Source organism: Oncorhynchus nerka, unplaced genomic scaffold (assembly GCF_034236695.1).
Source record: "Oncorhynchus nerka isolate Pitt River unplaced genomic scaffold, Oner_Uvic_2.0 unplaced_scaffold_1081, whole genome shotgun sequence".
Taxonomy (NCBI): Eukaryota; Metazoa; Chordata; class Actinopteri; order Salmoniformes; family Salmonidae; genus Oncorhynchus; species Oncorhynchus nerka.
The window spans coordinates 24,593-37,167 of NW_027040234.1; the positions used below are offsets into that span (position 1 = coordinate 24,593).

The window sequence follows — 12,575 nt, forward strand, 5'->3', positions numbered from 1 at the left end:
GAGTAAACAAATGATGGGGTTTTTAAACCAAGGGAAAGGAACTGTGATTGGGTAGGAAACAGGAGGAGGTGTGTCTTCTGATTGATGATTGATTGTTGACTGATTGGGGAGTGATGATTTTCACCTGTGAGGGGAGAAGGAGAGAAAAGAACACAGGATACACACACACACAGACACAGGATACACATACACACACACAGACACAGGACACACACAGATACACACACACACAGACACAGGATACACACACACACAGACACAGGATACCTGTATCCGTAACAGGAGGAAAGAGGGGGAGTAAAGAGAAGAGGGTAAAAGCCCGTCCAGGGCCGATGACTCATCACAACACCTGAGGCGCTTAGTGGTGACATCATCACTACTGTGACATCACGACCCTGACTGATGATGGCTTTAACAGCTCATGGCAAAAGGTCCCAGCATTGATATAATGTACCACGCGTGTGTGTGTGTGTGTGTGTGTGTGTGTGTCTGTGTGTGTGTGTGTATTAGCATTCTGTAAAAGACCCCAGGGTTCCTTCTCTGTCCAGTATAAATATAAACATTTAAACACAGAAACACACGTCAACACGAGACACTAGATGCTTGGTGTCCTCAGTCTTGCAGTGAGGAGCAGAATGAACAGTGTAATGCTGAATGTTACGTGTTAACTCTATATAGACAGTGAGGAGCAGAATGAACAGTGTAATGCTGAATGTTACCTGTTAACTCTATATAGACAGTGAGGAGCAGAATGAACAGTGTAATGCTGAATGTTACCTGTTAACTCTATATAGACAGTGAGGAGCAGAATGAACAGTGTAATGCTGAATGTTACCTGTTAACTCTATATAGACAGTGAGGAGCAGAATGAACAGTGTAATGCTGAATGTTACCTGTTAACTCTATATAGACAGTGAGGAGCAGAATGAACAGTGTAATGCTGAATGTTACGTGTTAACTCTATATAGACAGTGAGGAGCAGAATGAACAGTGTAATGCTGAATGTTACCTGTTAACTCTATATAGACAGTGAGGAGCAGAATGAACAGTGTAATGCTGAATGTTACGTGTTAACTCTATATAGACAGTGAGGAGCAGAATGAACAGTGTAATGCTGAATGTTACGTGTTAACTCTATATAGACAGTGAGGAGCAGAATGAACAGTGTAATGCTGAATGTTACGTGTTAACTCTATATAGACAGTGAGGAGCAGAATGAACAGTGTAATGCTGAATGTTACGTGTTAACTCTATATAGACAGTGAGGAGCAGAATGAACAGTGTAATGCTGAATGTTACGTGTTAACTCTATATAGACAGTGAGGAGCAGAATGAACAGTGTAATGCTGAATGTTACGTGTTAACTCTATATAGACAGTGAGGAGCTGAATGAACAGTGTAATGCTGAATGTTACGTGTTAACTCTATATAGACAGTGAGGAGCAGAATGAACAGTGTAATGCTGAATGTTACGTGTTAACTTGAAAACACAACGTCAAAAACAAAATGAAACTGCTCCCGAAAATGATTAAATGATAAAACTATAAAATGTATGTGTTGATATGTGTACATAAATTGGTCATCAAATGTGATCTGATCTTTATAGACACAACAATAGACAAACACAGTCTGCTTCAACTAATAACACACAAATTATTGTATTTTTCTTGTCTATATTGAATACATCATTTAAACCTTCACAGTGCAGGTTGGAAAAAGTATGTGAACCCCGAGGCTAATCACTTCTCCAAAAGCTAATTGGAGTCAGGAGTCAACTGACCTGGAGTCCAATCAATGAGACGAGATTAGAGATGATGGTTAGAGCTGCCCTATAAAAAAACACTCACACAGTCAGAGTTTACTGTTCACAAGAAGCATTGCCTGATGTGAACCATGCCTCGAACAAAAGAGATCTCATAAGACCTAAAATTAACCTATTTAATCCCATCAGTCACAATAGTGAAAAAAAAAATGCTTTCAGTTATAAGGTTCTATAAATGTTACTGAATGGCGTATCAATGTATTTCCAGTTATAAGGCTCTATAAATGTTACTGAATGACATATCAATGTATTTCCAGTTATAAGGCTCTATAAATGTTACTGAATGACATATCAATGTATTTCCAGTTATAAGGCTCTATAAATGTTACTGCATGACGTATCAATGTATTTCCAGTTATAAGGCTCTATAAATGTTACTGAATGACGTGTCAATGTATTTCCAGTTATAAGGCTCTATAAATGTTACTGAATGACATATCAATGTATTTCCAGTTATAAGGCTCTATAAATGTTACTGAATGACGTATCAATGTATTTCCAGTTATAAGGCTCTATAAATGTTACTGAATGACGTATCAATGTATTTCCAGATATAAGGCTCTATAAATGTTACTGAATGACATATCAATGTATTTCCAGTTATAAGGCTCTATAAATGTTACTGAATGACGTATCAATGTATTTCCAGTTATAAGGCTCTATAAATGTTACTGAATGACGTATCAATGTATTTCCAGTTGTCACGAACCGGCTCAAAGCCCGTAACAAAGGGAGACAACGTGGAGATAAGGAGTAGCAAAATATGTATTTATTACCTAAAGCAACTAAGTATAATATACAATGGTGTGTGTAATCAGTAATCAGTAGTGTAAGTGAGTGTTTTGCATGCATGAATGTGATAATGCAGGGTGATGAAAGGTGCCAAAGCAAACAAACAAACGGCCACCAAGAACCACAACACAATCTACAAAGGGTGTCTGCATGGAGAGAGTCTCCTCCATGAATGTGGAAGAGGTCTATTTATCCTGGGAGACACCTGGCCCAGGTGTTTCCCATGTAGCTGACGACCCTCCCAACTCCGCCCACCGGCATCCTAATAAGGAAACAAGAACAAAGACAGAATACGGCAGACAAGAGTGGGAGGGTCGTCACACAGTTATAAGGCTCTATAAATGTTACTGAATGATGTATCAATGCATTTCCAGCAAATATTGAAATAAAAGAGGGTCTCAATGAAATATGTGCAGTGTCACATGTTCAATGTACATTGTCTCATGTTTACTGTAATTTGGCACATGTTCAGTGTTAATTGTCACATGACCAGAGCTGTTTACTTCCTGGTTGCACCATGAGAAGAGGATGGCTGCATCAAAGCTCCCAAACAAAAGGTTAGTAAAGTATGTTAACATTCAGAAAGGACAAAGCTCTTTGGTTCACATCATCTTTAAGGTATCTAGTATTGATATATGCATTTGAAATTACCCGACTTTGTTCAGTGTGGTCATAGAATGAGTAAACATGTTGACGGCAACAATAGAGACCTGCGAGAACACAGTGCCTCTAGGTAAACACATACTGATACACATACATAGTTCTACACATACTGATACACATACATAGTTATACACATACTGATACACATACATAGTTATACACATACTGATACACATAGCTCTTGTTCTTCTACTCTGTTCTTTCTTTTAGTTTGACTTTGAGTCAAGTTCTGGATATGTTGGACCTAGGTGACGGCCCAGACAAGGCAACATTGCAGTTATCCCTCAAAATGAGAAAGCTGCTGTCCTCCGTGATTGTGATGGCGATGGGTCAGATATGGACTATGAGGGGGAGACAGGCCATTTGCCAGCCAGGCTGTTGAATGTATATGCTGAACCTATCACAAACAGATCATGACAGGAACAATGTTATCAGTGATGATGACCTTCCCCTCACTTGCCTCACCCAGTGTTAAGGGAATTTTTTTATCAATGATGACTAATTATGGACACATTTCAATCAGGACTGACTAATCAGAATACTATTATATTACTGTATATGTACTAATCAGAATACTATTATGTTACTGTATATGTACTAATCAGAATACTATTATGTTAGTGTATATGTACTAATCAGAATACTATTATGTTAGTGTATATGTACTAATCAGAATACTATTATGTTACTGTATATGTACTAATCAGAATACTATTATGTTACTGTATATGTACTAATCAGAATACTATTATGTTACTGTATATGTACTAATCAGAATACTATTATGTTACTGTATATGTATGAGTTTTCTTTCTTGATCTAGTACTGAATATAATGTGTGTGAATGTCATCAAGAGGTAGAACAATGACGGTCTGTTCCTGGGTAGGAATGAATGAACGATATCTTCAGACTGGCTAGAATGCTTATCTACACCGGAAAACCTTGGCTCAGCCATAAATTATATTAAATTGGTAGGGAGACGGATGTGGGAAGGCTTGAGATACATCCTTTGTACTGGAACGGAGATGGCACGGGTTGGTACTGGAACTAATGACGTCATTTTCAGTTTATAACCTGTGGTAACCTGTATCGTGTTCAGTACTCTCGTGAATAAACTCTGCTGTTGGACTTTAAGACTGGGCTCTGTCCATTATTATAGAATAAGGGTCTTACAAATCCTTATGAATTGACAGAGTGTTTAATTTTAATTGGGTATTAAAACATATAGCAATTTAATTCCTTCAACATCATTCTACTACTGTATAGCCTGGTTGTTGTTATTAAATGGTGCTTTGTATCAGTCATTCTACTACTGTATAGCCTGGTTGTTAGTGTTGATATTAAATTGTGCTTTGTATCAGTCATTCTACTACTGTATAGCCTGGTTGTTAGTGTTGTTATTAAATGGGGCTTTGTATCAGTCATTCTACTACTGTATAGCCTGGTTGTTGTTATTAAATGGTGCTTTGTATCAGTCATTCTACTACTGTATAGCCTGGTTGTTGTTATTAAATGGTGCTTTGTATCAGTCATTCTACTACTGTATAGCCTGTTGTTTGTTGTTATTAAATGGTGCTTTGTATCAGTCATTCTACTACTGTATAGCCTGGTTGTTGTTATTAAATGGTGCTTTGTATCAGTCATTCTTCTACTGTATAGCCTGGTTGTTAGTGTTGTTATTAAATGGTGCTTTGTATCAGTCATTCTACTACTGTATAGCCTGGTTGTTGTTATTAAATGGTGCTTTGTATCAGTCATTCTACTACTGTATAGCCTGGTTGTTGTTATTAAATGGTGCTTTGTATCAGTCATTCTACTACTGTATAGCCTGGTTGTTGTTATTAAATGGTGCTTTGTATCAGTCATTCTACTACTGTATAGCCTGGTTGTTGTTATTAAATGGTGCTTTGTATCAGTCATTCTACTACTGTATAGCCTGGTTGTTGTTATTAAATGGTGCTTTGTATTATTAAATGGTGTTATTAAATTGTATCAGTCATTCTACTACTGTATAGCCTGGTTTGTTGTTATTAAATGGTGCTTTGTATCAGTCATTCTACTACTGTATAGCCTGGTTGTTGTTATTAAATGGTGCTTTGTATCAGTCATTCTTAATAGCCTGGTTGTTAGTGTTGTTATTAAATGGTGCTTTGTATCAGTCATTCTACTACTGTATAGCCTGGTTGTTGATATTTAATGGTGCTTTGTATCAGTCATTCTACTACTGTATAGCCTGGTTGTAGTTATTAAATAGTGCTTTGTATCAGTCATTCTACTACTGTATAGCCTGGTTGATAGTGTTGTTATTAAATGGTGCTTTGTATCAGTCATTCTACTACTGTATAGCCTGGTTGTAGTTATTAAATAGTGCTTTGTATCAGTCATTCTACTACTGTATAGCCTGGTTGATAGTGTTGTTATTAAATGGTGCTTTGTATCAGTCATTCTACTACTGTATAGCCTGGTTGTTAGTGTTGTTATTAAATGGTGCTTTGTATCAGTCATTCTACTACTGTATAGCCTGGTTGTTGTTATTAAATGGTGCTTTGTATCAGTCATTCTACTACTGTATAGCCTGGTTGTTGTTATTAAATGGTGCTTTGTATCAGTCATTCTACTACTGTATAGCCTGGTTGTTGTTATTAAATGGTGCTTTGTATCAGTCATTCTACTACTGTATAGCCTGGTTGTTGATATTGAATGGTGCTTTGTATCAGTCATTTTTCTACTGTATAGCCTGGTTGTTAGTGTTGTTATTAAATGGTGCTTTGTATCAGTCATTCTTCTACTGTATAGCCTGGTTGTTGGTGTTGTAAAATTATTTTAACAACGCTAGTGACTTGGGTCTTGTATGTGTGCCCTTTCTGTTCAAAGACAATTTGCAGCTTTTTTGTCTACATTCTTATCAATAAAAACGTTGAAAGAATATTTAATTAATCCTCTCCAAACTGGCCTGATTGACAGAGCTGCAATACTGATCTTAACCACAGAGTGGGGCTGTAATACAGAGGAACTGTTGTGAGACAGTATCCCAAACTGTGTACAGAATACATATGTATCTGAACCAACAACACATGGGTCTATAGTGAGGTACAGAATACATATGTATCTGAACCAACAACACATGGGTCTATAGTGAGGTACAGAATACATATGGAACTGAACCAACAACACATGGGTCTATAATGAGGTACAGAATACATATGGAACTGAACCAACCACACATGGGTCGAAAATGAGGTACTGAACACATATCTATCTGAACCAACCACACATGGGTCTATAATGAGGTACAGAATACATATCTGAACCAACCACACATGAGTCTATAATGAGGTACATAACACATATCTATCTGAACCAACCACACATGGGTCTATAATGAGGTACAGAATACATATGTAACTGAACCAACCACACATGGGTCTATAGTGAGGTACAGAATCCATATGTAACTGAACCAACCACACATGGGTCTATAATGAGGTAGAGAATACATATGTAACTGAACCAACCACACATGGGTCTATAATGAGGTACAGAATACATATATATCTGAACCAACCACACATGGGTCTATAATGAGGTACAGAATACATATCTAGCTGAACCAACCACACATGGGTCTATAATGAGATACAGAATACATATCTAGCTGAACCAACCACACATGGGTCTATAATGAGGTACAGAGCACATATCTATCTGAACCAACTATAGAACCACTGAAAGCTCCTGTTAGGGTTAGGGTTGGGTTAGGGTTAGGGTTGGGTCAGGATTGAGGATAGAGTTGGGTTAGGGTTGGGTTAGGGTTAGGGTTGAGGTAGGGTTTGGGTTGGGTCAGGGTTAAGGATAGGGCTAGGGTTTTGAATAGGGTTGGGTTGAAGCTAGGGTTAGGGTTAAGGATACAGTTGGGTTAGGGTTAGAGGTAGTGTTGGATTAGGGTTGGTTTGGTGTTAGGGTTAGGGTTTGAGTTGGGGTTGGGTTAGGGTTAGGGTTAGGGTAGATGTTAGGGTTAGAGTTGGGTTAGGGATAAGGTTAAGGATAGGGTTAGGGTTAGGGTTAGGGTTAGGGTTAGGGGTTAGGGTCAGAGTTGGGGTTGGGTTAGCGTTAGGGATAGGGTTGGGTTAGGGTTGGATTAGGGTTGAGTTAGGTTGGGGTTAGGGTTAGGGTTGGGTTGGGTTGGTGTTCAGGTTAGGTTTTGGTTAGGGTTAGAGTTGGGTAGGGTTAGGGTTGGGTTAGGGTTTGGGGTGGTGTTAGGGTTAGGGTTCGGTTAGGGTTAAGGATAGGGTTAGGGTTGTGAATAGGGTTGCGTTGAAGTTAGGGTTAAGGTTAGGGTTAAGGATAGAGTTGGGTTAGGGTTAGGGTTAGTGTTGGATTAGGGTTGGGTTGGTGTTAGGTTTAGGGTTAGGGTTGGGTTAGGATTAGAGTTGGGGTTGGGTTAGCGTTAGGGTTGGGTTAGGGTTGGATAAGGGTTGGGTTAGGGTTAGGGCTGGATTAGGGTTGGGTTAGGGTTAGGGTTGAGTTAGGGTTGGGTAAAGGTTAAGGATTGAGTTGTGTTAGGGTTAGGGTTGGGTTAGGGTTGGGTTGGTTTGGGTTAGGATTGGGTTAGGGTTGGTTTAGGGTTAGGGTTAGGTTAGTGTTGGGTTTGGGTTAGGGTTGGGTTAGGTTTAGGTTAGTGTTGGGTTGGTTTAGGGTAGGGTTGGGTTAGTGTTGGGTTAGGGTTGGGTTGGTGTTAAGGTTAGGGTTGGGTTAGCGTTAGAGTTGGGGTTGGGTTATGGTTGGGTTAGGTTTAGGGTTGGGATAGGGTTAAGGATAGAGTTGGGTTTGGGTTAGGGTTGGGTTAGGTTTAGGGTTGGGTTAGGGTTATGGATAGAGTTGGGTTTGGGTTAGGGTTGGGTTAGATTTAGGTTAGTGTTGGGTTGGGTTGGGTTAGGGTAGGGTTGGGTTAGGATTGAGTTAGGGTTGGTTTAGGATTAGGTTAGTGTTGGGTTGGGGTTAGGGATGGTTTAGGGTTAGGGTTAGGTTAGTGTTGGGTTGGGTTGAAGCCAGCATGTGGATGGACTTGAGAATAAGGTTGGAGGATATATAGTTAATTCTCTGACTGTATTGACTTGAGAATAAGGTTGGAGGATATATAGTTAATTCTCTGACTGTATTGACTATAGAATAAGGTTTAGGATATATAGTTAATTCTCTGACTGTATTGACTATAGAATAAGGTTGAGGATATATAGTTAATTCTCTGACTGTATTGACTATGAGAATAAGGTTAGGATATATAGTTAATTCTCTGACTGTATTGACTATAGAATAAGGTTGAGGATATATAGTTAATTCTCTGACTGTATTGACTATAGAATAAGGTTGAGGATATATAGTTAATTCTCTGACTGTATTGACCCAGTTGAATCCCATTTCTAGTCCTGTAAACAGAAACAGAACAACATACATGGAAATGAGTTCAACACGTTTTAATGTATTTTTAGTTTTAATCATGTTCATTTGTATCTCTCTCTGTATGACAGATTCTCAGTAGGTTTCCATGGTCCATTAACCTAACAGCCTGGCAGGCCTACACAGTGAGAGAGGGGGGATAGAGAGAGAGAGGGAGAGAGAGGGGGAGAGAGAGTGAGGGAAGAGAGAGGGGTGAGAGAGAGAGAACAGTCTGCAGCACCCGGTCTCCCCCTGCTAGAATCCGAAGTCAAATGTCTGCTGTTTGCTGATGATCTGGTGCTTCTGTCACCAACCAAGGAGGGCCTACAGCAGCACCTAGATCTTATGCACAGATTCTGTCAGACCTGGGCCCTGACAGTAAATCTCAGTAAGACCAAAATAATGGTGTTCCAAAAAAGGTCCAGTCACCAGGACCACAAATACAAATTCCATCTAGACACTGTTGCCCTAGAGCACACAAAAAACTATACATACCTTGGCCTAAACATCAGCGCCACAGGTAACTTCCACAAAGCTGTGAACGATCTGAGAGACAAGGCAAGAAGGGCATTCTATGCCATCAAAAGAAACATAAATTTCAACATACCAATTAGGATTTGGCTAAAAATACTTGAATCAGTCATAGAGCCCATTGCCCTTTATGGTTGTGAGGTCTGGGGTCCGCTCACCAACCAAGACTTCACAAAATGGGACAAACACCAAATTGAGACTCTGCACGCAGAATTCTGCAAAAATATCCTCCGTGTACAACGTAAAACACCAAATAATGCATGCAGAGCAGAATTAGGCCGATACCCACTAATTATCAAAATCCAGAAAAGAGCCGTTAAATTCTACAACCACCTAAAAGGAAGCGATTCACAAACCCTCCATAACAAAGCCATCACCTACAGAGAGATGAACCTGGAGAAGAGTCCCCTAAGCAAGCTGGTCCTGGGGCTCTGGTCACAAACACAAACACACCCTACAGAGCCCCAGGACAACAGCACAATTAGACCCAACCAAATCATGAGAAAACAAAAAGATAATTACTTAACACATTGGAAAGAATTAACAAAAAAACAGAGCAAACTAGAATGCTATTTGGCCCTACACAGAGAGTACACAGCGGCAGAATACCTGACCACTGTGACTGACCCAAAATTAAGGAAAGCTTTGACTATGTACAGACTCAGTGAGCATAGCCTTGCTATTGAGAAAGGCCGCCGTAGGCAGACATGGCTCTCAAGAGAAGACAGGCTATGTGCTCACTGCCCACAAAATGAGGTGGAAACTGAGCTGCACTTCCTAACCTCCTGCCCAATGTATGACCATATTAGAGAGACATATTTCCCCCAGATTACACAGATCCACAAAGAATTCGAAAACAAATCCAATTTTGAAAAACTCCATATCTTTTGGGTGAAATTCCACAGTGTGCATCACAGCAGCAATATTTGTGACCTGTTGCCACGAGAAAAGGGCAACCAGTGAAGAACAAACACCATTGTAAATACAACCCATATTTATGCTTATTCATTTTATCTTGTGTCCTTTAACTATTTGTACATTGTATATATATATATAATATGACATTTGTAATGTCTTTACTGTTTTGAAACTTCTGTATGTGTAATGTTTACTGTTAATTTTTGTTGTTTTTCACTTTATATATTCACTTTGTATGTTGTCTACCTCACTTGCTTTGGCAATGTTAACACATGTTTCCCATGCCAATAAAGCCCTTGAATTGAATTGAATTGAATTGAGAGAGAGAGAGAGAGAGAGAGAGAGAGAGAGAGAGAGAGAGAGAGATTCTTTAACCAGTTTGGCTCATTGGGCAGGTCAGAGTCTATGTTTGTGAGAGATAGGGGAATGTGGAGACGGAGGAGCGAAGAGAGACAGGGAGACACTACAGACATTATCACAACCTACCACTAGAGGAAGACAAGTAAACTGTTTTGTTAGTTTGTCATTCTTACATTAATGGTCACACAACAATCGCATCATTGTGGCAGACAGAGAGAGAGAGAGAGAGAGAGAGAGAGAGAGGGAGAGGGAGAGAGAGAGAGAGAGAGAAAGAGAGAGAGAGAGAGAGAGAGAGAGAGAGAGAGAGAGAGAGACGAGAGAGAGAGAGAGAGAGAGAGAGAGAGAGAGAGAGAGAGAGAGAGGACAGGATAACACTCAGTCATCCTTTTTATGTCTCAAATTGGTTTGGTCAGGGTGTGATGTGGGGTGGGCATTCTATGTTTTGTTTTCTATGTTTTGGCTGGGTATGGTTCTCAGTCAGGGACAGCTGTCTATCGTTGTCTCTGATTGGTTTGGTCAGGGTGTGATGTGGGGTGGGCATTCTATGTTTTGTTTTCTATGTTTCGTTATTTCTATGTTTTGGCTGGGTATGGATCTCAGTCAGGGACAGCTGTCTATCGTTGTCTCTGATTGGTTTGGTCAGGGTGTGATGTGGGGTGGGCATTCTATGTTTTGTTTTCTATGTTTCTTTATTTCTATGTTTTGGCTGGGTATGGTTCTCAGTCAGGGACAGCTGTCTATCGTTGTCTCTGATTGGGAACCATACTTAGGTAGCCCTTTTCCCTCCTTTCAGTGTGGGAAGTTAACTTTGTTAGTGGCTCTTTGCCCTGTAAGCTTCACGGTTGTTTTTCATTTGTTGTTTTGTTGGCGACATTTGTACGTCAAATGTACGCTCACCACGCTGCACCTTAGTCTTCTACCAGCATCGGCCGTGACAGTATGTAGGGAATAGGGTGTTATAGAGCTCTGGTCAAAAGTAGTGCACTATGTAGGGAAAAGGGTGTTATAGAGCTCTGGTCAAAGTAGTGCACTATGTAGGGAATAGGGTGTTATAGAGCTCTGGTCAAAGTAGTGCACTATGTAGGGAATAGGGTGTTATAGAGCTCTGGTCAAAGTAGTGTACTATGTAGGGAATAGGGTGTTATAGAGCTCTGGGCAAAGTAGTGCACTATGTAGGGAATAGGGTGTTATAGAGCTCAGGGCAAAGTAGTGCACTATGTAGGGAATAGGGTGTTATAGAGCTCTGGTCAAAGTAGTGTACTATGTAGGGAATAGGGTGTTATAGAGCTCTGGTCAAAGTAGTGTACTCTATAGGGAATAGGGTGCCACTTTAGGACAGAAACTCAGACTTGAATCACTGGTGCTGGAGACTGCTAGTTGTTCATACAGTATTGTTTTTAATGATTAACCTTGAAATGCAGTGGTCTGAATCAGGGTCACACAGTGTTTGTTGGAAGTTTTAAACAAATCTACTCTGAAACAAAGGTATCACCACAAACACATGGTTCTGGGCTTAAAGAAAGAAGACACTTGTACCATGTCAGATATAGAGTTGAAATATGAATAACATTCTACCATGAGGTCACTAGGTAATAATGATACAATATGAATAACATTCCACCATGAGGTCACTAGGTAATAATGATACAATATGAATAACATTCCACCATGAGGTCACTAGGTAATAATGATATAATATGAATAACATTCCACCATGAGGTCACTAGGTAATAATGATACAATATGAATAACATTCCACCATGAGGTCACTAGGTAATAATGATACAATATGAATAACATTCCACCATGAGGTCACTAGGTAATAATGATACAATATGAATAACATTCCACCATGAGGTCCTTAGGTAATAATGATACAATATGAATAACATTCCACCATGAGGTCACTAGGTAATAATGATACAATATGAATAACATTCCACCATGAGGTCACTAGGTAATAATGATACAATATGAATAACATTCCACCATGAGGTCACTAGGTAATAATGATACAATATGAATAACATTCCACCATGAGGTCACTAGGTA

At 39.5% G+C, this 12,575-nt stretch overlaps 1 long non-coding RNA gene across 1 annotated transcript; it reads left to right on the plus strand.

Moving 5' to 3' along the window:
* The first annotated feature begins 222 nt into the window (after positions 1-222).
* Positions 223-4,412, plus strand: LOC135570136 (uncharacterized). The gene is made up of 2 exons (XR_010463442.1): positions 223-3,171; positions 3,488-4,412. It is a non-coding gene; the product is annotated as an uncharacterized LOC135570136 (long non-coding RNA).
* Positions 4,413-12,575: the final 8,163 nt, after the last annotated feature.